Source organism: Myiozetetes cayanensis, unplaced genomic scaffold (genome assembly GCF_022539395.1).
Source record: "Myiozetetes cayanensis isolate MyiCay16 unplaced genomic scaffold, myiCay2020 scf1, whole genome shotgun sequence".
In the NCBI taxonomy this organism is placed as follows: Eukaryota; Metazoa; Chordata; class Aves; order Passeriformes; family Tyrannidae; genus Myiozetetes; species Myiozetetes cayanensis.
This window is the reverse complement of record NW_026086604.1, coordinates 91,562,741-91,587,899: the sequence shown is the minus strand read 5'-3', so window position 1 is coordinate 91,587,899 and position 25,159 is coordinate 91,562,741. Positions and strand designations below refer to the sequence as shown.

At 38.2% G+C, this 25,159-nt stretch overlaps 1 long non-coding RNA gene across 1 annotated transcript in view; it reads right to left on the bottom strand.

Annotated features, from left to right (window-relative positions):
* Positions 1-887: 887 nt before the first annotated feature.
* LOC126642146 (uncharacterized) overlaps positions 888-25,159 on the bottom strand; it is a 44,635-nt gene continuing 20,363 nt past the window's right edge. Inside the window, exon 3 of the long non-coding RNA XR_007629392.1 lies at positions 888-1,310. This is a non-coding gene — a long non-coding RNA (uncharacterized LOC126642146). The remainder of the gene's footprint in view (positions 1,311-25,159) is intronic.

The window sequence follows — 25,159 nt, the reverse complement described above, 5'->3', positions numbered from 1 at the left end:
AACCTAACAATGTTTTCAAAGCTAGGTATTTGTTGATTTACTGTTGCTGAAGGAATGCCAGCAACAATGAAAAGTATTCTCAATGCCCAGTGGGATTCCTAATGTAGAATAATACACGTGTTTATTTACTGAGATCTCAAAGTTGCTACTATTAACAGATACAGATATCACATAATCACTGAAACTCTTTTTTTAGTTTTGGCAATAAGGCTACTGAAGTATTCATATCAATAATGAAAGCCTTCAGCAATGTACCCACCCCTCAGTGATAAACAGATCAGTGGGGTCTGATGGAATGTGACAGGAAACAGATACTTTCTCCACACATGTGAAAGCCACAGATCTCACCTTTGTTAAAACCTTTGTCAGTCTCTCCCTAAACTGTTGTAGTGCACTAGGAAATACAGCCTAGATGAAATTAGTCTGAGATGAGTGCACAGTTGGCTGAAAGTTGTTTTTAAAATGTTGGTATCAGCATTCAGGAGCCCCTGGTGGTCTAGTGGTAAAGGCGCCGCGCTATCACTGCCGAGACCCGGGTTCGATTCTCAGTCAGGGCCACTCCCGGGCAGGTGGGGCTCGTTAGCCCTTAAAGGCAACCCACCTACGTCCTGAGGACCTCGCTGCCACCGTCCAAGCTCGCTTGGCCCCGGCAGATGAACCTTAGGATTAAAGGGTGGGCTCAGTTCCGTGCACACTGTGTCTCACCTAAAAAATCCAATGCGCAGGCTGGAAGGTGGAAAGACCTTCCCCGGATCTTCACTCGTGAAGACTGGCCATTATCAGCATTCACAGTCAAACAGGACATATTTATTTAACATGACCTCCTGAAGTTCATGGTATTTTACAGCTTCATTAACAAATAAAGAAAAACTTTGTGACCTTTGAAAACAGCATCAAACAGGGCAGATAACAAACACTTAGGAGAATAAGACCAGAATGGAAAAGACCTTTGCCTACTGGAGCAATACTCTGAAATACAGCTGAGGTCAGAAAGGAGTAATGCAGACTCCTGCACTTAAATCTGAATTAATAACTCTATAAATATAGTAGGGGAAAAATCCAGCTTGTTAGAAGCTTTGTAGAAAAGGATCTGGGGTATTCCAAACTGCATATGAGTCAGCTAAGTCAGGTTGTTTTAAAAATATACCATACACTAATTAAATATGTAAAAAATAGGAGATGTATCAGAAAGACAAACTTTCTTGTAAGGAATCCTCTCACTTCCCCTTTTCCTGGGCATTGGGCCAGTTGCAGGAGAACTCTTCTAGGAGCACAGGAGCCCCTGGGTGTCCACAGGAAAACAAAATGCACTGTAAAGAAAGAATGGGATTCTTTAGTCTAGAGAGGAGGGCCTTATGAAGAACATGATTGTCTTAAAGTATGGTAAAGACTTCCACAGAAGAACCAGATGTCCTTTTTATCCGCCACGGCTAGGACAAAAATAATAGATTTAAACTCCAGTTGTCAAGATGTAGAACAAACATTAGGAAAATGTTTCTAATAACAGGATGTTAAAAATAAAATTAAAAAAAATTTATATATAAGGGTGAGAACAATTTAAGATTCTTAGAATTTGGGATAAAAAAGATCTTATGGTCTCCCTCTGCTGCTGTGTCTCTGAGTCTACAAGAACAGAGTTCTCTTCTTCATCTTTTTTCAGCAGAACTGTAGAAGAGCTCCTCTGCCAATCTTAGAAAAAGCGAAGATAAAAACTGGCATACAGGCAGTTTCTCTGAGTCTTTGACTGTGTGTATGTGTGCATTCACATAATGTTCTGTATGAACATGTACATACCTTTCTATCTGTGTTTGCATGTATATGTACAAGCCTGTATTCATACGCATTCTTGTGTGAATGTGATGTCCTTAACAACTGAAATTTAGTTTTAAAAACATTTAACAAACATTTCCCTCCGTTGAGACTCAATAGTATAAAGGGTTGGAGTGTGTAGGGTGGCTACTATTCAGGGATGCTTTAATGCAGTTATTCTTGCCCACCTTTTTCTCCCAAAGTAGAGCAGGTTTGGAGACGTGAAAATGTGAAGAGAGCTTTTATTTGAAAGGGCAGTTGGCATAGTTCTTGTCTCATTTACATCCATATGTAGCACTGAATGCAGCAAAAGGACAGCAGTATAAAAGTGAGTTGAAGAGAGAAACAGATCTTCATATGATTATAGTAATATATAAAGAGCTATTGATCTGAAGATTTGTTCCACAAGGGTAAGACTATTCAACCAGCATGTTCGATGCGAGTTGCACATAATAGCCTAATGATGGAACCCGAACATGATACAAAATAAACATCCAAGTAATGCAGACGATATCTAAACCTGGTAAATGAAAGAGACAATAATCCCCAGTATCCAGACCAAATGGTTTTAATTTACACTTGGCAGCTCCTTTTCTCCATCTTGGAATTTCTGGACAAAGTTTTCCTCAGTATTGGATTCCCATTCTACAATTTCAGTGTTCTAGTTGGCTGGCCAATGAAAAGCTAATCAACTATGTACATTTCATTTAGTCATACCAATATATCACCTCTACTCGTGACCACACAGCTCAAGAGTAGCAGCACACAAGAAACCCGAGAGCACGCTGAAGTTAGATGTGAAGACATGAAGGAAGTTAGGTAATTTTATTATGAGAACAAAGTTACTTAATTAAATCCCTTAAAAAGTTTATGAGATGGTCGACAAGACCAGGAAAGAAAATTTTCCCCAAATGGAATGCAGCAAATACTAAGTTGCATTACTTACAGGAAGGAGGGAATGAGAATTTACCCTAAAAATATTTAGCTGCTTCCAGCAATGAAGAAAATTATTTGTAATATTAAAAACCCTGGGGATAAGTTTGGCTGGGTGTTTTGGGGGTTTTTTGTGTGGTGTTTTTTTTGGGGTTTTTTGTTGTTTTTTTTTCAAGGTCCACACTTACTTTTGTTGCTTCAACAAAGATACAGGTCTGTAGAGGGAGGAAGAAAAAAACCTGAAGTTTACACAGGGTTATTAAAAAATTTAGACTCTCTCAGCTAAAAGTCTCTGAATATCTCCTCTGCAATAAATGTGCTTGAGGCTCTCATCATTCCCATTAGCAACCACTTCTTAGACTGCACATGTAGCTCCCCCCGAGGATGAGTGAGTATATTCCATTCCCTCAGAGCTCCCCAGGCTCACCGAGCTGCACATGTGCAACAATACACTCCAGCTGAAGGCTGCTGTGGCTGGCAGAGCCAGAATTTTGCTGTAATGGCTGAAACTGTGACCAAGAACCTGTCTCTCCACCCTTTCCACTAATCCCCCTGCTAGCAGTATATGGCAGGAAACCACCTCATTTTAATGCACGAAGGAGAAGAGCTAAAACTGAATAGCAAAACCAGGGGAGTGGGGCACAAGAAAAACAGGCATAAAGATATGTCTAGGCAAATATATTACAAAGTAGGAGAATATGGGGAAGGAAAAGATGGAGAAAATTACTCTGAGCTAATAGAGCTGAAGATTGGAGAGGATGCCTGGCAAGGAAATGGACACATGACAGAAGCAGTTTAGAGAAAGAGAAAAAGACATCAAGCTGGAAAGGGAGCGAGTAGAAAGGTTGGTGCCCAGTAGAAAATGTGCATATGCAGAGCCTGAAGTAAGGCACAGCACCCTATTTTGTCTAAGCATTACAAATGATATTATCAGAATACCTTATGATTAACTTGTGATGATCATTCACACAGGACAACAAATTACAGTCAATTATTCTGTAACTCAAGCAGCAGAAATCTGAGCAGTTTGCCTAAACCACTACGATTAACCGCTCTAGAAGACAACTGGTCCCATTATCAAAAATAGAGACGTTATACTTGTACAGGACAAAACACTCTTTTGCTAAATTTGCAAAGTCAAACACCTTGGAAAAAGGATGTATTTGTCTTGTATAAGCCTATCATGCAGATGCATTATGACATAAATATATAAAGTTTGCAGATGATCTTTGCCTTAATCAAAAACCAGTATACATTAGTTCTAATCTAACACACTACTTTTTAATATTCTGGGTTTTTTTTCATGGATTTCCACCTGTGTCTGAACTACTGAAGAAAATAAGACAGGCAGTGTTCTTTGGCTGACAGCAAGTGACAGTCAAGTCCAGATCTACATGGACAAACTCTGCTTCTTTCCCCCAAAACGGACTGGCTGCATCTAAACTATCTATTAGGAAATGACCTGGGTCCCCAGCTTGTGTTCATGCATTGACTGCACAGATGTTCTTTGTCCTGAGTAAAAAACATACCAAGGAGGTCATGCTAAAAATGACACAGTATGGAGAACTGTAATCACATCCTTAAGCACATATGTTTTCTCTGTTTTAATTAGTAGAAGAAGTGTAGCCAGTAAGACTAGAATTCTATGGAAGAAGTTTGTGTTATGTAAATAAAGACCATCATCACGTACATGGGGCAGCATCTTCAGATCTGGTGTTTCAAAATAAATGGACTTGTCTTTAAAACTTCAATAACGTGCTTTTAATGTCATTTGTCTGTGTATTGTGTAATTCAGATAGGGACACCTTGCCCTGCATAATAAACTGGTTGGCAAATCCAGAAAGACACAAACAAAAAAAAATCTAAAAAAACAAAATAAAAGAGAAAAACTATAGGACTGGAAATCTAAGATGTCTTATTAGGTAGCATTCAGGTTCTGTGCCTTAACATTGAAAAAAATTCATACATTATGCACATGTATCACTAATTCCTGAAATAGTATGTGCACCATTGCATATCATTCTGTAGACAAGCAGTTGGCAGGTGTTTTTTACAATAGTAAGATGAATTCACAGTATGGGATATGTTGATTGCTCATGTCAGTCCCTTTGAAATTTTAAAGTGAGAGTAATCAGCACTATAAATCTCTCCTAAGTATAATTAGATTACTATTTATACCTAGTGTTGTTAAAACCAGCCTAAGAAATTACTTTTAAGGCATCATTACTGAAGAAATAATCTCTTTAAAACAATAATCACTCAGTTAAATACAATTCATATACCTACTTTCTATAATGAGAACACATAATTCAAGTATTTAAGAATACTGAATGTCTTTTCCTATTTAAAAGTTTGATAATAGCATTTTCAGACTTCAAGTCTGAAACTTCAAGTTTTTCACATTATCCTGCTCGTCTGGGAGCATCCCTCAATACTATAATGCACTGAGATGAAGGATTAGATACAGTGGCACTTCTGCACAGAAGGGATCCTTTGAAGGATGCAAGTTTTGTGTTACAGAAAGTGAAGGTTAAGGCTACTGTAGGGAGTATTATGATAACGAGGCAATTATGATCAACTGACTAGAACTAGAGTTATCTCCATAGACTTTTTATCTTTTAGGAACATATTAGGAATTCCAAAAGATGGTAAATGTATATAATCTGGTCCAGTGGCTCACTCTTGTTAATTTATATTTTATTTCCCATGGAAACTACCTTGAGTTTTTATCTCTTCTACAGTAGACTCATGGCATAGCAGCATGCAATCAGTAAAACCTGAGTGTCTAGTACCATCTTTTGATTACGCAGATCTCAGTAAAGATATTTACATGACTCTAAAATAAAAAGAGAGATCTTTAATCCCTATGTAGAAGCATGGCATTCCAGATGAATGGACTATCTTTAATTTATCAGAATGTTCCAAGATGAAAGTGTTCCTGGCCAGTCACCTCACCACAGAGCTGCAAGCTTTGGTCAAAGAATGCTTATACAGCTCAAAGCTTGCTGGCATTCTGCAGTACGTACCTTTGTTAAACACTAGCAATTGCATAGAGAACACCAACAACAGAAGCTACTTCCAAATCCATGGCTGGAATAAACCAGGCAGATAAAAGATCAAGAGGTTGCAGTAATAAGACAGATATTACATTAATATATATTGTTACAGGGTCCAGAAGTAAAAGTCTATGCCTCTCTTGCTATGTATAAACTTCAGCAGACTTTGTTCCTCATTTTTCTAGTGGAAATTCATGATCTTGTAGATTGTTTCATGCAAAACAGACTCCAGAACTCAGCAGCCCTTGGAAAGGCTTTGTCCATGACCTACCACTCATGTGAAGTCAAGGGCAAAACTGCCCCCAAGGTCTCACAGCATTTTAAAGTCAGTTCTCATATGGAACATCCTCCCTTTCCAAGGAATCACTTCATTGCCCCATTAATATTTTATTACACAAAACTTAGAAATGGAAAAAGCATATGTTTGGAATGATATGTGGCAATAAGAATAGGACCCCATTTTTATGTAGTTTTCCATTGCATGATCCAGCTCATGTATTTAACAGTTTTGGTTCCATTCTCTTCCAATTTTATTTTTCTCTTAGAATCTTCAGCTGAGGAATTTTTCTAATAGATGTATTTTATCTTAAATGTCAAAAGGCTTTTTTTTTTTTTTTTTTTTCATTCTCTAGATATTGTAAAATGTAGTATTGGCCAAGTCTAGCAACTTATAAAAGTCAGAGTTTAAACATAATTGTTCAGGTAACGCTATTCTCCCATAAGGCACAATTTAGTTTCCCGTGCTGTTACACCTTCTATTAACTCAACATTTGTCATAAAGTAATGTTGTATGCTGAGATTTTGATTTTATTTACTTTATTACACATTACTGATATTTAATAGACTGTATCAGTTCATTTATCTCAATTATAAATACCATTTAAACAGTTAGACCTTTTATTCACAGATACTGTTTCAGATTTTTAAGGACAGATCCTTCACAGCATTAGTATTTCTCTATGATATGATACCATATTATTATGATAAAACATTCCACTTCTGCTCTCATGGATAATAGTACTCTTGACTTCAGTGTCACAAGAATAGGTATCAGGAGTGGAAGGCACATCCCTATTCAACACCCATATAAAAAATTTCTTTGAGATTCCTAACGATTTTTTTTAAGAGGCCCAAACACAGGCTCCACTGAAGTATACAAGCAGCATTATTTAAGACAATACCTACAAATATTGATCACCACCATCAAGCACATTCTAACACAAGTAACCATTCTGTCAGGTGCAAGTCTCCATGCAAAACCACATTCATTCAAATAACCTACTGTGCTGGTTATAGTTAATTATCTTCATGATGGCTGTGTTTTGGATTTGTACTGAGCAGCGATGATGATAATTGAGATGTTTTTGTTATTGCTGAGCAGGGTTTCCATGAAGCAACTGCCTTTTCTGCTTTCCATACTACCGCACTGTTGAGGGCAGTGGGGGTGCATAGGAAACTGGGAGGAGACAAAGCCAGGACAGGTGACCCAAACTGACCAAAGGGATATTCCACACCACGTGACATCATGCTTACTATATAAAGTGGGAGAAAGAAGAAGGAAGAGGAGTGCGTTTGAAGTGATGATGTTTCTCTTCTCAAGTAACATGTGATGCGGCCCTGCTTTCCTGGGGATGGCTGAACACCTGCCCATGGGAAGCAGAGAATTAATTCCTCGTTTTGCTTTTCTTGTGTGAATGGGTTTTGTTTTTCCTATTGAAATGTCTTTAGCTCAACCCACAAGTTTTCTAACTTTAACCCTTCTGATTCTCTCCCCAGTCCCTCTGATGGGGAAGCAAGCTTGTTTCATGACTGGCATTAAACCACAACTACATACACTGCTTTGTATCTGCATCTGCCTATTTGACAGAGACACTGTGAATGGAGCACAGGGTGGAGTGTTACAAATGCCCAAGTGTGTTATACACAGCCCATACGGTGCTCAAATGACTTAAAGTCCAGGAGCAAAAGAGAAGAGGGGAAGAATCAGGAGAATTTTAAAATGTTTCCAGTTTCAAATTCACTGAGACTCAACTGCATGTATCTTCTTGGCCATTTGTTAGCAGCTACCAGTAAGCAATGATGCCCAAAGGGAAAATGTATTCTAGTTAAAGATTGGCTTATAGCCTCATCAGCCAGGTTTTACAACTCTTAAAGCACAGTAAGAGAAATATTCATACTGAACTTGTTGCAGAGGGTTTCAGATAGCAGGACATCATTTCTTGCATAAGTACATTTAGCTGGAGACATCAGAGTTACTTTAAGAGGGAAGCAGGGACTTCTAAAAAGAAAATGTCTAGAAAATAAGTTGAAAACAGAGAAATGCTATGCTCAATTTGAAGTAATTCTTTTTTTTTTTTTTTCTGAAAATGTTCCCAAGACTCAAAATGTGTCCTTTGAGTTCTGAACACCCTGAGTACAGTAGCATATGTCTGTGCTGTTTAACCAAATCCTCCAATGATTGGAACTGTTTCTAATTTTTTTTTCTGTGTATGTGTGTATATAGAAGGGAATATTATTTATAACAATCTAAGGTCTGGTAGAGCATTTTTGAATCAATGCCATTCTACACATCAATGTTAGACTTTTTCTATATTAATCTAATTGTTTTAACAACATTTGAAAGTTTGTTCTTAACTAATATATGTTTACATGTTCCACAGTTCTAGCCTGTTGGGTAATGAGGTCCTAAAGAAGGTTAAAAAGACACCACATATACATACCTATTCAAGGACCTCCCGGTATTATTAATGTCTCCAGGAAGTCTCAGTCTAGCTAAACTGATGTAGGATTTGAAGTGGTAAAACTAAGGAATGTAATTTCTGCAAAGAGAAACACCCTAGGGGATGGTAGAGAAGAAAGATTTCATAGAATTCAAAAATGACATAGCCAAAAATATTAAAGTGGGTAAATAAAAAAGTAATAGTCAATTAAGCTAGCAGGAACTGAGACAGAGAGTTTACACTGTTTCTGTTCTGGAAGGCCGCTGTCCTTTTCTCTGGTAGTACTTGCTTTTATCTCATCAGCAATGTGTTACCTCACACTTAGGGACAATTTCTGGTGCTTATATTTTACAATAAAATCAGAAAAATCTAAGGAAAGTCATCAGCTGATTAGAGTTCCATTTCTGAAAGAGAGAAGCACTTTTTCAGTGAAGTTACATTCATAGGTTTTGGGTTGGAAGAGACCTTAAAGACCGTCCAGTTCCAATGGCCCTGCCATTCACTGTACTTACTTCAAGTCAGTTCTTTTCCCAGAATGTACCCCAGTACTGCACTTTTAAGCAAGTTGCACTCTTAGGTACAGAATGCATAACCCTGTGATTTACTTCCTTTATGTGTGGGCAAGTATGGGTATATATGTACATGTGCTTATGTGTGCACATGCATGCTTCTTTCCTTTCCTCCCTTATTTTTAAAATAATGAAAATATTTGCACATCATCATACTTTTTTCACCGAACTTTTAAGCCCAAGTAGGCAAGCATCCTAGTGACCACCCACTGGGAAGATGTTACTGACTTTGATAGATACAAGAAACATAGGGGCGGCAGCAAAACATAATATTAGGACACTTCAAAAATGTCTGTGTAGATTGAGGAAAAGTCATGTCAGGGCCTGGTGCTGAGACCAAATTTTTAGACACCACTAATAACTCATTCGTGGAGCTGCTAATGGGGAAATTCACAAGAGGGAACCAATAGGAGGAAATCCTTGAACCTGAGCAGTATGTTGGGCAGTTCTGAAACTCTCTTATCTAAGAAATATACAGCTGTAATTGTAAAGTTTGTGGTTAAAACCAATTGCCAATGGGGTTTCAGCATCCTTCATCATAGAAATCTGAACACTGAAACCAAAATCCTGCATCCATCATCTCAAAACTCTCTGAGTAGAAATTTGAGCTACAAATCAATAATTTCCATGAAGGTCAAGCTGATTGCTTCACAGAGGGATGACGACCATCATAAAAACAGGCTCAAACTGTCACCATGGAGAAATACCAGAATTTCACTCCAGAATATAATCACAGACCATCTCCAATGGAAAAGTGAAAGAGGAAGTACAAAATGGGACATGAAATGGAGCTATCTTTTTGTTTCCACATATAGGTCAATGGATTCAAACCAATAAATCTCACATAAGTTTGAAAGTAATAATTTAAATGCATGTGTATATGAAACAGCTATTTCAGCTCTCTTTGTACTTGTTACCACTTTACTTTCAATGCACATATATTTTTAATTGCCTAGCTTCTCTGTATTATCTTTTATTATTCTTAGTCTAGGAAGTATTATTGGATGAGCTTTATCACTTTAATTGTTCTAATTTAATGTTGTGCTTTTTAGTAGAAAATCTAATTTGAAATGGCAAAGGGTTAATTATGGAATTTTCCAGGGGAATGTCCCAAGGAAAGAAAAAGATATGAACTAAAATCAGTGAAATGCTAAATTTAGAATCTAATTTCTAAATCTAATTTTACTTCATAAAGTACTCTTATATTAACTCTACATATGGAGAAATATGTCTAAAACATACTACACTTTTAATGTTTTGAATACCACTCCACATGCAAGAAAAATAGAACATATGCTAAAGAAGAACCCTAAGTAAGCTTTTATTTAATTCAATACATTTATGCACCTGATTAAACATGTATACCTGAAGACTTTCATGTGTCATTTAAAGTATAAATAGTTGTAATTATATGCAACAAGCTCAAATTCTCTTTATCTTTCACAAACTCAGGCTTCTGAACTCCTCAGTTTAACTACGGCTATTTGTTTAATAATCTCAGTTTGCTGGATTCAAGTGTTTCCAAAGACTTTTTATTAAAACTTGAGACAGGAGTGTTTTAGGCAAACTAACATCACATGAAATATAAATCAACTCTCTGCTACTCAGAAAACATGTATACAAGCACAAGCACAGAACCCTACTGGGAAATAAGTCCAAACAAAAGTTTTTGCACCTTGCATTTTGTGGAGATGTGGACAGAGTGTCAGCTGAGGAGTTTGTTTTGATGGAAGCTGCACATTTAGAGAGGAGAATACTTCAGAGAACGGTCTGTGGCTTCCCAAAGAACCAAAATCCTGCTCAGTGATTGCTGAGGTTCAGGTAGAAGAGACTCCCCCACCACTGACCCTTTCAGAATTTGTCCCCAAAAATGCAGTAGCACGCAGAGCAAAAAGTGCTTGGGAGAGTATGTCAGATAGTCCGCCTCTGCCTTCCCTAGTTCCTTCTATCTGGTGACTGCTCATTGGTTGCTAACTCAATTGGACTATTTTGTTTGTTCAGACTGAAAAAGGAAAAGTCTGTCTTCTCAGGAGTTTCCCAGTGTAACAAAACAATGTGCAGTGATGACTTCCAAGGAGATTTTCTGATTTTAACCAGTTATTATGTCCCAGAAAGACAGACTGGCTTTAAAGGGCAGTAAATCTGTACAAGAGTCCAATATTCCTGCATCTGTATTTGTAGTCTCATACACATCTGTGAACAATTAATTTGGTCATCCATATCAACCTTTCTCTTAGAGGGGCTAACAGGCCTCACTCAGTACACAGGAATAAGAAATGGGGAATTAGCTTCAATTTCAATGCTACCTGTTTACTGTATCAATTTGAGCAAATCAGTTTGACTAAATCAGCAAACTGCTTAATTTCCAATTCTACAAAGTAGAAGTGACAAAACTTACTAACTAATATTTATGACACACTTAGTTACTTGAATGAAGAGAGGCTGACTTTAGAAATTTGTTATTAAATGAATTTTTAATTCAAATCCCAATGCACGGCAGTGGAAGTTGAATGTCTAAAACCTTTAGTTGTCTTTATTGAAGTCACTTTTCCTGCCCACACATATGCACACACTTCTCATAAACTTCTCAAACCTCTGCATTTTGCTGGCAAGACATTCCTCATAAAACTCTCAAACAGGCCATTTGTACTCTGACTATTAAATGCACTCAGAAAAAGACAAAGTTTACAACTGGCAAATGGAAACAAGGAAGTTTATTCTTCATATATTAAATAAAATGAGAGTCTTGAGTCATGTAGCTGTTACCCAAATTGAATCTGTCATATACTGCAACTGCACAACAGGGCATATGTACTTGTCTCTTCATTCAAATTGTCTGCTCCCTATCAAATTTTTAAATAGGTAGAACTTATATCATAAATTATTCTACTACCTTAGATTATTTATTTATACATGTGGCAGAAAAATGCAAATTGGTCCACTCACAACTACAAATACATAGTATATATGTTTATGCACAATAACTTTTCTGGTAAGGAATTCGTTGGAAAACATCTATTTTCTGGTATTTATGTTCTTTGGAAAACATTTTTTGGAATCATATCTTTTTAACATCCATCTGTGGGCTTCACTCAACTGAAGGACTAACAATGCACTGTAGTTTATGTCTGGCCTCTAGATGATGCTACAATGCTTTTAACTCTCTGACATTTAATAGTATGTTAAATGCAAGCAACTTTGAACTGTACTCAAACCATTTGGTACAGTAGCTTAAAAGCAACAGTAAAGTGACTCTGTTTACAAAGAAACCTCAAACAACAGAAGCAGAGAACAATCAAGACCTTGTTCTGTGGAAGGTTTCTATTGCAAGTGGATCGATGTTAAGCACAAGATATAAATATTTCTAGAATTGTATTGCTGCATTTCATAATGAAGGCCCCATGACATCCTGCAATCTGTAGCAACAGCTCTCAAAATCCTTATCTCTCAGCCTCAGATTTCTCCACCACAGTGAAATACTATTAATTCCAATCTAATTTGCCTTATGTGCCATGTATCTGTCTCACGTGTATGAGACTCACTGACAGATAATCATTGGTAACATGATGATTATAGAAGATTTCATGAGTTTCAGGATATGCTTTCCTGGTGATTCAGTCTAGTTGCAGAGCACATCAGCTGCCATGACATTGTCCATGTAGTCCCACTGAGAGACAAGTTTCTCTCACTTTGGGAAGCACTTCTGGCTGCCTCTAACATAGTGCCTGAATAGATCTTGGCTGTTCCCTAGTCCTTCTGTTTCCCATACCTCAGTGATGACTTCCTGTCCACCTGCTGCTTGGATCCATGAAAGGATTCAGGAAGCCTACATTTATGGTTCCAACAGCAAAAAGTTGAAAACAAGAGTTGCAGGAAGGTTACCGAGCCAGTAAAAGAAAAGAGTTGGGTTTCTTTGGTTTGGTGTTGGGGTTTTTCTAGAAAATCAGATGCACTACAGCAAACTAATGAACTTCACCTCAGATAGCCTCCCATCTTGGCATCTTGGGAAGAGGCTTAATATTGGGAGAAGGATATGATGAGGTTCTGATAGGTGCTAGCACCTTACATTTAAGAATTTTAAAACTTCAGTAGAAGTGAAATCTGTGACAGGTTCTTTATTTTAATCCTTAGAAAGAAAACTACATTTAAAAAATTTATATTTTTCACCTGATGTTTGATAGTGATTGAAAGCCGTGACTAGCCACTGGCAGCCATCCTGCCATGATCATATCAGGTTATGCTACCCTGCCACAGAAGATGCCCCTTAAGTTCTTTGGTAATAAGTGCAGTTGGAGACATATTAACTTTAAGAGATTAATATGTTAAGAAGCCGTGGACTCTGTAGTCCCATTAATGAATATATTCTGATTTCTTTACCATGCGAGGCTGCAAAAAAAGCATTAAACAGTGTTGATTTTGCAGGTGCCACCATCTTCTCACATTGAAAGAATTGTTATGTTGGAAAGGTTGACTTTCAGCCTTATATGCAGGTTATTGATTATAAGGATGCCTAGACAACCATCCCTACTTTGCCATGTAGTATTTTTCCTACCCCAAAGGCCAAGGGAGTCTCCTGGCTTACACCTTTCTACTCGTCCCAACAAGCTGACTTTTGTCTAGCACCCTTCTTAATTAAACTAACACCAACACTAAACTTTAATGCTAGTGCTATCACTAACACTAAACATGAACTGGGGCCCTCATAGCCTGAAGAAGACAGTAAAATAATGAATTTATTGTGTGCCCATATAAGTGCAGTTCACTCAAATGAAAGAACTAATTGCCTGCAGGGCATACTCAGCATCACTCTGTGGCCTGCAGCCAAATGAGTCCTTGTAAACTGGGGAAGAGGTGGAAAGGAACTCTGCATCTTTTTTTTTCTCTCCACTTTTTCACTCCTAGCTGCTGCCAAAGACCTCAGCCTTTGTGGCCAAGAGATAAATATGTCAGTGTCTACAGTTGTGTGGAAGATTATTTATGGGAGGTGGGGGGAGGGAGTTCACATTTGCCTTGCATGAGGTAATCAGTTCCTGTGTATACCTCAGGAAGCTGTTACAAGGCTTTAAAAAAAATTAAAAGGAGATTATGCTTATGCTTCCAGGGTCTATCCAAAGTGTTGTACAACAGTTTCTCTGAGCATATGGATCTGTAGTTAGACACAGTGGTTCATAGATCAGCAAGACAGCAAAGTCTTTCAAAAAGAAGCTGTGGAAAGAAATACCAAGAGGACCAGCAGCTGAAGAATAGTCATGGCTACAGCTTCTGACAGCTCTTCAGGCCAGGGAGAGGGTTTTTCATGACAGTCCCTTTAACATTAACCATTTCCACATCTTGATTAGATGCAACAGCACATCAAGTGAGAGGAGAATTCTAGCAGGTAGAGCTGGAACAGATAGCACTGCCACAGCACTCCTCCTGCCAGCTGCCTCTCTCTCTACTCTGTAGTAAAAATGGCATGAGTTCAGGTGGATTCCCATACCATTCACTCTCTGCATCAGAGGAGAGGCACTTCAGGAGCATGAATGGAGCATGGCACAGGAACAAGAAAACCTACAAGGGAAAGGCTCATGAATGTCTAGATTCTAGTAAGTCTGAAATCCCACATACTTACTGAAAACCCATGGCACTACAGTAGTCAACTTTCACAGCCATATTGTACATTCTCTGAACCATAAAATCATAGAAATGCTAAGGTTAGGAAAGACCTATAAGAGCATTGAGTCTCAACTGTTAATCTAACACCACCATGTTCACCAATAAAACAGACAAAAAAGAGAATCACAGAGTCGTAGAGTCATAGAACCATAGAATCATAGAATGGCTTGGGTTGGAAGGGTCCTTGAAGATCACCTAGTTCCAAACCCCCTGCCATGGCAGAAACACCTTTTACTAGACCAGGTTTCTCAGAGCCCCATCCAGCATGGCCTTGAACATCCCAGGGATGGAGCATCTGTTCCAGTGCCTCACCATCTTCACAGTAATTTCTTCCTAATATTTAAACTAAACCTGCTCTCTTTCAGTTTGAAACCATTCCCCCTTGTCCTATCACTACATGCCCTTGTAAAAGATTTATCCCCATCTTTCTTGTAGTCTCCCTTCAGGTACTAGAAGGTCTCAATTAGGTCACCCCTAAGCCTTCTCTTCTCTGAGCTGAACACTCACAATTTTCTTAGCCTTTCCTTACAGGAAAGATGCTCCATCCCTTCAACCATCTTGCACTCAGTCTTGTTAGACCTTATGAGATTCCCACGAACTCTTGTTCAGCTCCCTCAGGATGGCATCAGGGTCCAACAGGTGCATCAACCATACTACTCAGCTTGGTGTCATCTGCAAGTTTGCTGGTGACCCGAAGTGCCGCACCCACATGTATTTCGAACACTTCCAGGGATGGTGATTGGAATTCTTTTAAGGAGACTATGCTGTTCGGGAGTATTTGAAAAGGGAATGGAGGGAATAGTTCTTCTGGGGCTTCATGTGCAATCCAGGGGGTACAGTGGGATGTCCCTTTACCAGGTTTAGCTCTAAGTGGAACTGACCACAACCAGGGCTGCCTGCCTTGTCAGATTTTCCACTAACATAACAGCTTGAGGTTTAATCAGATGCTGGTAGGGGCACAAGGCAAGAGGACCATGAAGTTTGCCAGAATGCAGTTCAGCTGGACAAAATTTTTTGAGCAACTGTTATTCAGCAATGTGAAGTTAAACTGGATGGAAGCTTTGAGTCATGGGGATTTTAATCTAGGATGAGACACCCCAGAGTTTTTCTTGAATTGCAGAACTGTGGCCTTGAGGCAAGACACTGAAGTTAGCAATAGGCTGAAGGTCAGGGCAGAACGTGCAGCATGTCAAGTGACTCAGAGAATAAACAGACTCAGGAAGGGCAAACACACAGGCTTCAGAGGCAACACAATAGACTGACCTTCTCAACTTTCTTTCTTCAGCCTACCACGTCACTAGACATAAACGCGGGCAAGGAGATAAAATAAATGAAAGATGGATCTCAGCAAGTGGTCGGGTTTTTAGCTACTGGCTGCTCAAGCTGCCTTGTGTAACAGAGTGCAGGGATGAACACAAAAACAAGCAGAGTTCTTCTAACCAGCTGTTTCAGCTTTAGTACCAACCTGGAAAATATTAGCAGATGTATTTTCAAATAGTTCCAAAAAAAAAAAAAGAGGGAGGTGGAGGAGAGAAAATCTTTAGCAAACATTCTTATTGCAGGTATAGATTTGATACAATTTCTTAGAGAAGGCATTAGACAGTGGATTTATTTGAAATGTATTTTAAAATGTAAAATAGCAATTAGAGCTAAAGAAGGCTTTTCAGCTGGCTGTTGTCTGCCAAAAAAAATATAAATTGATATTACCCAAATTTATCACAAATACACAAAAAGCTCATCAGATTCTCACAGTCAAAAACATTCTCTAAAAGCCAAAACATTTAATTTTGAGATTTTCAAAACAGAATATTAAGATTTTGGTCTCAAAAGGTTTTGAAAACATTTTACTTTTTATTCAACAACAAATTAAAATGAAACCAAATGTTTAACCTGGAACAGTCCCCCAAACCCTTGATTAAACCACAAAACAAAAATAAACAAATAAAAAAATTAGTCAATTATTTGCACAGCTGGACTATTAATTAGGAAATAAAGGCAACACAACTGATATCTACTGACTACTACATCTTCCTCCAATATGGTCTTTGAATAAAATATAAGCAAGAAAGACTGAAGCAGCTTTGAACAACAGCTCTTTAGGTAAAGGTTGGATCTCCCAACATAGTTCTACATCAGCTGGGCACTGTTATCCTTAAAATTCTGCTATAAAAGCTCTGTGAACACCAGAGAATTTGTGTAGGTGAAATCACCACCAAGAAGTTAATAATTGTCTTTCCTTGAAAGAATAAATTCAAGCCAAACACACAAATATAAGAAGATTCCTTTATAGATTTGAGATCCAAAGCCAAGAGGTGCTGCATAAGAGTTTCACTACCCCCAAAAAAATTCTTAAGTAATAAAAAAAGACCACAGAGAAAAAGGAAATAAAACAAAAGGAAGGAGCTCCTCTGCCCTTATGCTGAGCTGACCCTGGACTGATGACAGCTTCATTTTCCACTTGGCACAGAATGATTTTGGAACGCCCCCAACTGTATGAGAAGTGCTCCCAAAAATCCTGTGGCCCAGTTGTGACCTGAAGCAGAGTCCAGCAGTGTGGTTGAATCAGATCAGTTAACACCTTTCAGCAATGAAATAACATAACAAAAAATGCAAACAAAAATACCCACCAAACAAACAAACAAGCAAATAAAACCCCAATACAAAAGAGGGGGAGGGAAAAAGAAGGGAAGAGCGAGAGCAGAAGAAGAGAGAGACGGAGATGGAGAGGAGTAGAAGCACACTCCCACATTTTGTTTAAGGGATGTGATCAGAGCAGGGCAGCTCACTTGTTCATTTCCAAACTGAAAACCAGACTCAAATCCTCAGGGGCCGTTCTGCACACAGAAAACTTTCTGTATTTTAAGCAGCATGTTCAAGTTAAAAACTGCTTATTATTTCCAAGCAAACATCAATTTCAACTGCATAAGTGCCCAAATAAAGAGAGATCGATGTTCAGCCTGGCTCTTCTTAGTGACCAAAGGGGTGGGAAAGGGAGGTATTGTCTGTAGCTAGATTTTGAACTAACATAGCCTTAAAGACAGTTGGAGCAGCCCAGGATTTACTGCCATTTATGCAACAATCTGGACTTTAAAGCAGTGGTGGTTTGGCAGAGCATGACTCTGTTTTGCATTCACGCTATTTGCAAAGGAGTTGTTTTTACTGTGTTTATAGTTGGGGAAGGAGCTGCCTTCTGTCTGAGACCATAACATGCCAGTTAATTACATCCAGGGTAAGCCCTTTTTACACTGTAGTAGAGGCAAATCTGCCTGCCAGAAACAGCCACTGAGAAATTTTTCTAGCACTTAAAAGCAATGAAACCCTGATCCTATGTATAAGGTACAGTAGTCAAATTGCAACACACATTATACTCTTGCACACTAGGATCGTGTGACGTTTACTAACCAAAGACTTTGGTTATTCCTAGGAGGTAGCAAATAAATAGCATTCTTGTCAGAAGTGGCAAACACCTGTTTCTCTACAAAAGTGGACAGCAGAAGCTTTCTCTAAATTTGAAGTTGCACGTGTATTACTGTCTGAGAGATTCTGAAAGCCTCAGTCGCCAGGTTTTGGGGCAAGGAGCATTCAAGTGGCCTCAGGACAGTGCAGAGGATTACTGCATGAATACAACTAACTTAAACTCATTACTGAGCTGCTTGTTTCTGTTTTGAAATAAGATTATTTTGTTTTGGTGTATTATTTTGGGGATTTTTTTTTTTACTTTGAGATTTTTCTTTAATTAAACCACAATAATTTATTAGTCCTCACACTTGAAGTATTCCAAATCTTAAGTGGTTTTGTATCATCTGAAGGTCATTATTTCAATAAATGAGGAATTCACTGTACCAAGACCTCTTTTACTGTAAGTTCAGGTAGAAAACATGTTATGGACTGAGAAACGAACACAGGCAATACAGGCAGTGGCAAACAATACTTACTACTCAGATCTGTGTGAACATTTTGGTAGCATTCATAAATGCCTCTTGCACAGTCAAGAAAGCAGACTATAGCCAACCCTCCATCTCCCTCTCATCTTCCCCAGCTGCCACTGCTGTGGCTATTAGCTAGCGCCACATGCAGCCAGTTGGGGCTAGTGTTGACAGAACCAGGGATGAAACACTAAGTCTCAACATCCTATTCTTCATTCCAGGGAGAGACATACCCCTGCACTGCACTGCACTGCCCTACACCTCAGTTCCTGGACTGCGATGCAAGCTCTGCCTTCGGTTCCTCTGGTGCGATATAAGCCTGTGTTTCAGACCATATGAAAATAGCTTAAATTCCTTCTGGACTTGAAGCAGCCTGGCAAACAGACTGTTGTTTTAGCACTGTTGTTAGATGCCCCATTTATAGGGTAAATAACTCATATCCCATCTAAAGTGACTATTGATAACTAAGAGCTCACTGCAAGTGGCAGAATATACAGGCATATATAGTAAAATCAGGGCAACCCAATGGCATCTGCAACAAGCACACCTGCTGCCTGACACCAAGTAGTCCCTGAAGCTCTGGCTCCACTGATATTTTTGCCCAGAGTTCAATGCCTTGAATGTCATTTTTTGCAACCCTGTAAATAAACAGTTCATCTAAGGATGGTATACAGCAACTGAGATGCAGGCATCTAATGCCACTTGCTGAGACATTGATAGATAAAGCTCAGGAGTCCCTACTCTCATGACCAGGCAGGCAGAGACTGGACAAGACTTCTAAGTGCATAGAAAACAAAATTCAGGCCTACTTTTATGCACCTGCATTGCTCTCTAATACACCTCATGGGCTTTTACTGTCATTTAGGCTCAGCTTCTGCCTCCAAACCTTCAGTAAGGAACTTCTACTTCTAAACCACTTGAGCTAAAAAGATACCCAGATCTGCTTTAAAGGTGTTTATGATGACTGAACTACCACAGAGAGATTCTGTAGATAATTAGAAGTATCTCCAAAGAAGAGGCTCAATCTTTTCAATGTGCCCCTAAATCATGTCCTAAAAGAAGTCTTTCTCGATTGAATTCCCAATCTCCAAAGAGATATGTGACTTAAAAAGTATATATTGGATGAAATCTTGGACACAGGCTGTGATTTAAGTTCTCAATTTGTATGTGCCGCCTGAATAGCTTTAAGATGTTACAGCAGTCAGTGCCAATTTATTCCAAAGGATTATAATCATACGCTATAAATCACAGAGATGCCACACTAAAGCCATGTTGCTGTGGGATTCAGAATATTTTGGGCTGGGGATTTTCTGGTTTAGTACTTCTTTTGTTCATTCTAAAACTGCTGTCATATTTTGAGTCTTACAGAGTATGGCTTTGTAAAGTAACGCTCCTTCATAAATTAAACTGCTTAGCAAAAGTGCTTAGTAATGATTTTACATTTTGGCTTAAACACAAACCTTTTTGCCTGGTTGTATTACAGCCTGTACTCCTTGTGGAGCTATCAACTGATTTATTAGCTTGCTTTTCTAGCTTCCCTTTTGGTTGAGAATTTCATATAGTATTTCAACAGTTTTGATTCTTCTTCCTCAATTCACAGAAAAATAGGTAATTTTCTTCTGTCATGGGAAGAAAAAAGTGGCTTTTGAAATGGACAAAGATCATTACATAAAAAGTAGTATCTTCACAGACTTTGTCAGATCCCCTAAGAGGAGCTTTAAAAATACAGTGTGGCCCATATACGTGTTTAATATAACACCTGAAATGACGGTAATACTTCTCAGGGGGTTTGCAAGAACAAATCCATTAATATTTGCACAATGCTTTCAGATCAGCCTTTCTCTTTTTCCTTGTTTTTTCTGGTTATCTAAAAAGAAGGCTCAGTATGAAAGTATAGGCTTGATCTCTTGGGAATGCAGTGCATGTTGCATAAACAATTGATTTTACATGTTCAGCTATTAAGACACATTTTAGAGAGGTTTCAAGACAGCTTTAAAAATCCAGTGCTTCAAATTTGTGTGTGTGGTCTGCATAAATACATGGATTAAACAAAAGAAAGAGGGGGGAAAATGTGGTTTTATTTCTGAATGTATGTTTGCAGAAAGCTAAATTCTCTGACAACTTTGCCATACCCAAGTGTTCCTGCTCTGGATGCAGAGCTGAAAAACAGCCTACTACTAAGTGTAGTGTTGCTCACAGTGTAGATGCTACATTACTAATATGCTGGCAGTGAATAAAATTGATATAAGGCTGTCCTAACTCAAATTGTCCTTGTTTTTATTGGATTGCACCTGTGCTTTAACATCAACTCTATTTTTAGCATTTAATATGACATTAATACAAATAAATCATATAAGGCTTGTTCCTAATGGATTTGCAGCATGCATACTTATCGCACATGGTAATGTATTTCCAATTCACATTAATCATAGGAGGATAATACATTGGACAATAAACCACATTTTTGACAGGTTTGTGCAAGTTTAGATTTGCTCAGCTGAGATCTCCTTTTCCTCAAATCATTCTCTACTTGATTTATGATTCAACACTTTCCTAAGACATCCCTCCAGCCTGTACGATTGTTGAGTACATTGCTGCAATCCAGCTTATATTTCAAGTAACTCTAGTGTCTGAATCAAATATTAAACTCAATTTTAGGGCAGTTTATGTTCCCACAAAGCTGTATAAAAGCTTTCATTTTTTTCTTTATCCTTGTGCCCTATAGGTCTTGCCAATTTATGCCATTTAAATGAAATAAACACTCAAGGCAACAGTCTTATTACAAAACAAAACACACAGAAACAATCAACCTGAAAACCCCATCAAGACAGCTACTTTAGTGTTACAGGAATCTTCCTCCCAGTCAGTTTCTGTGTAACCCACAGGAACTAATTAGTGATGGAACCAAAGCAAACTCCACACTTCCAAGAACTGGGTTTAGATTTTTTCTCCATCATCTATTTGCTATCCAGTCTGTGGCCACTTGCAGCATTTAGTTACTGGTGCCTTTCTATGCTTCTATCTGCAAAGTGCAGATACTCAGCTTGGTGAGAAATCAAGGTGCATTTCACAGAGGGGTGCTGTGTCCACTAAAATCAAGAAATTTATTGGTGTAACTGCAGAAATATGCTTGTTCTGCTCAAGGTGCTGTTTGCAAACAGCTTACTTGTGCCTGTGTAACGCAAGTTCTGTTTGAGCCTTGTGTTCCACTTGTCTTGTACTTGTGAACACGAAAAATCTCAGACACCAGGAGGCATACTGGAAGTGTGGCATGCTGGACATGTAAGCAAATTCATGTGTAGTTGGATAAATTCAAGTGGGTTGGCTGACATAGCATTTTGCAGCAAAAGTTTGGATCAGCTCCTAGCCAAGAAAATCTTACCCTAGCACCTGCAAGATTTCCTCTCAAAGTAGCTCACCTGCTGCTTGATTATGACAAGGGTCTTGGCTATCGTACAGGAAAATTTTTTAAGTGAATGTTTGACTGGGATCTAGCTTAACAAAGACAGTGGCCATGTTGAATTATTGTTAAAAAAATGAGTCTGCCTGTTATTTTTAACCCAAATAGTTGTTGTGCTAAGACTACTACATTTCAATATTGACCTATTGTCTTAATAATACCCTCTATTTGGAAATTCAGGGGCTGAATATTCTGATTGACTTCCAACTTTTATGGCCTAGGATTAAAGTTTCTAATGACCATCTTTAAATAAAACTGAAATCCTGGATCTGTGCATATATTTGAGGATAGATGACCCAAGTACCAATCTAAGTACAGCTCAGATTCCACTGAAAAGTAATTGTCAAGAAACCTTGGCCATAATGACATTAATGTATCACTGGTAGAGTTGTAACCATAGCTCTTGGTCTCTATTTATATTTTAGGGTGATATACAGACACGAAAGTTCAGTATGTCTTATAGGTTCATACTAGGCATCAGAGTGCAAGGACTCAGCTTTGTACTTAATATAAGGAAATACTCTTTTCTTGGGTGCGTGTGAATTTTAGAGTTATTTGTTTACAATTTTTATCTCAACAAATTATTGATATAGTACTGTCTTCACTGAAGGATCATCATTGGGTTTCACTGCAAAGACTCAGGCACTTTGCAAAGAAAACAGGAAAGGTTACAGTCACATATCTCATTAGAGGCTATTATTTCATCAGTCTAGGAAGGAGAAACACAACAGAAGCAATTGTCAATCAATGTCTTCTATATCAGTGTTTCATAAAATGAAAAAACTTGGTCACAACAAGTGTGTTTGTTTCAGGTTTACTGAAATGCAGTCATACAGACCAAGACAAAGAAGTTCCCCAGTGTTCTGAAACAATCAATGTTTATATAAATTAGTTTGGGATCCATATTACTCAACTGTATCATTTTATTTTATTGAACACATTAATGTGAAATAAAGACCCACATGTTCATTGTACACAGCCTGAAAGTTCTCCCACCAAAGGAGAAATAAAAAGTAATTAGAGGAATAGCTGACTAAAAGGATTTAAAATTTTATTGAGACCTCTGGTTTATATAAAGCCTGCATTAAACGTTATTTATCTGAATGCTTTGCTCACCTCATTCCATTTCTTTAGATAGAAACAGAATGAATGTAACAGTTTTGTAAGCATGATTAACCCTATATTATTGTCAGAAAGAAAGGCAAAAAGAAGTATAATACATATGGCAGCAAAATAGGCTATCATAAAATACTGCCCCAGGACTATATCATACCAATCTAAATGAGTCAACAGCAAACAAGAAAGTATGCCTTGGATGTTTGATCTATCCTTTTCTAATTAAGATGGAGGTGACCTCATTCTTGTTTCTACACACTCATGAAATTATTCTAATTTCAGAGTCAAGCAATGATCTCACAAGAGCCAAGAAATGATTGCTTAGGCTTGATATATCCAGGTCAGTACACTTTAAAGCTGCATGATATGTTATTACATTATTCATCTCTTAAAATGTGTAATGTTCCTTTCATTGATTTGTTATTATGTCAACAATGAAACTGTGTCATGATATTATCCAATACAGATATATAACTTTTGCGGGGATCTTTTAATAACTTTTTACAAACATTTTTAATTCTCACTTTTGGATCTGATTTTGACACACAACCCTTGAAAGCTTTGAATTTAGTTGCACCAAATTTTCCCTGCACTGATGGCTGTAGTGCAGTTTTACCAATTATGAATAGCTTTGTCAACCCTGCTCTTCCCAGTGACAAACTGAAAGCCAGTGATGTTTAGTACTTTCTAAAATCTGTTCCACAGACAGAGTTTTGTCCTGAATAGTTGAAAATTCTGCTGCTTTCCAATGAAGATAGTTCTGCACATTTTAAATCAGCATCCAGTGAACATATTGGTCAGCTGAGGTCTGAGTTATAGCAGGATATTTGTTCTTCGCTCTGGAAGAGAATGTTACACCAATCCCTTAATTGGTATCACTGTAATACACTACTGTTCTTCCTTGCCTTCTAGTTGAGAAACTACAAACCCATTATAGTTATCAATCAAGTCTCCCAAGAAAGCAGATGTACCATTGCATCTGCTTCACAAAGAAATAACTGAAGAAAAATGGTTTTCCCGAAGTCCAAGAGGCCGCAACTGAGCTGGCAAATAACCTCCAATTTCCAGTCAGTCTTTAAAACCAGAAACTATCTTCTGATACCGCCCAAGGAAAGGCAAGAAAGCAGTATAGAAAAGGCTTTCCTTCCCAAAAACAGGCACGTTCCTGTGGATTAAGAATTAAAAAAGAATACCAGCCCTTAGAAGCAATGCCCATCTTGGAATTGTATTTATTTCAGTGAAGAGTAGGCCAGGAATATCTAGTCCCCATTATTGATAAGAAATCTGCATCATAGATTGGAGATGCTTGTTGACTTTTGCCCTAATGGTCCCAAATTTTCTCATTTCAGTTTGAATCAGCTGCTGTACTGCCAAGAAAACAGAGTCACAGGTCTGTTAGCTTCAGTAGGGAAAAAAACCCCAGAACAACAACCCCCCCCCAAAAAAAAAAGCAACACGGAAAGCCTTGCACAATGAAGGATTTTGAAATGCTATTTCTCATTATCCCATTCAAACTATTGCACAGTCAAAAGTATCAGAAAGATTTAGAGAGCTGAAGGAACAGGGAGAAGTAGGTGCTGCTTTTAAATGCATTTCAAACACGGTGTTGTAATTGGAATCAACAGTATAGCCCAGCAATTTTGTCTCACTGATAAAAAACATGTGTGGTAATATACTTCTCCAGAAGGACCAGATGTCCAAGGCAGTCAAGGATTAACAAGATATTGCCCCAATCTGCCTCTGTATCTCAATTTGCCTAACCTATTGTGCAGCAGCCATTCACCAGAATAGCTCTAACACCCAGAGATCTGCAGCAATTTTTAATAAAAACTCCTAATGGCTGATGTGGACTGTGGAAGGAGACTCTCTCTCTCTCTCTCTCTCTCTCTCTCTCTCTCTCTCTCTCTCTCTCTCC